The sequence below is a fragment of the Helicoverpa armigera genome, chromosome 4 (genome assembly GCF_030705265.1).
Source record: "Helicoverpa armigera isolate CAAS_96S chromosome 4, ASM3070526v1, whole genome shotgun sequence".
Classification (NCBI taxonomy): domain Eukaryota; kingdom Metazoa; phylum Arthropoda; class Insecta; order Lepidoptera; family Noctuidae; genus Helicoverpa; species Helicoverpa armigera.
This window is the reverse complement of record NC_087123.1, coordinates 2,565,637-2,566,254: the sequence shown is the minus strand read 5'-3', so window position 1 is coordinate 2,566,254 and position 618 is coordinate 2,565,637.

The following is a 618-nucleotide window of genomic DNA, read 5'->3' as shown; positions in this document are numbered from 1 at the left end:
TAGGCGTTTATCCCATTGGAGCGATCACTGTCATTATATGAAACAGTGGGTACGCGCGCGGCCCTATTAGTGCACGGTCAAGGTACGCTCTATGCGAGGGCGACGATTTTCATTTCGTTTTCATTGTACTGTAGGTTTTTTTTTTTCCGAGTGCAGTATGCGGCAGTACAAAGGAAATCGAGGAATTTCATTTTGAAGGTTTTGTATTTTGCTGTGTCACAGTTACTTTTTAAAAACATTGTCGAAGTTAATTAGTTATTTAGGTACAAAGTCACCAATAAAATTAAACATTCCATACTTTTACACTACAATAGCCTTGTTTTTTTCAGGGACATCAGAATTTTCCTCAAAAAATAAACCCTTACTCTCTTTATTTACCAACACAAAAGTCCCACAAAAGGCGTTCGAAGATAATTTTTACCGTTCCGTCGATCCGAAGCTACTTTAGTTACAAATATCTTCCAGGAGGATAGTAGTCCGTAATAAAGGGGCTACGAGGAAACATTAGTCAATATGAATGGTTTCCCCTGCAGGCCCTTGCCAAAACTATTGGCTAACTACTTCTGCTTCGTCGGCTAGTGAGCTCAAATTAAAAAGGAATATGCTAGTGGGTCGATC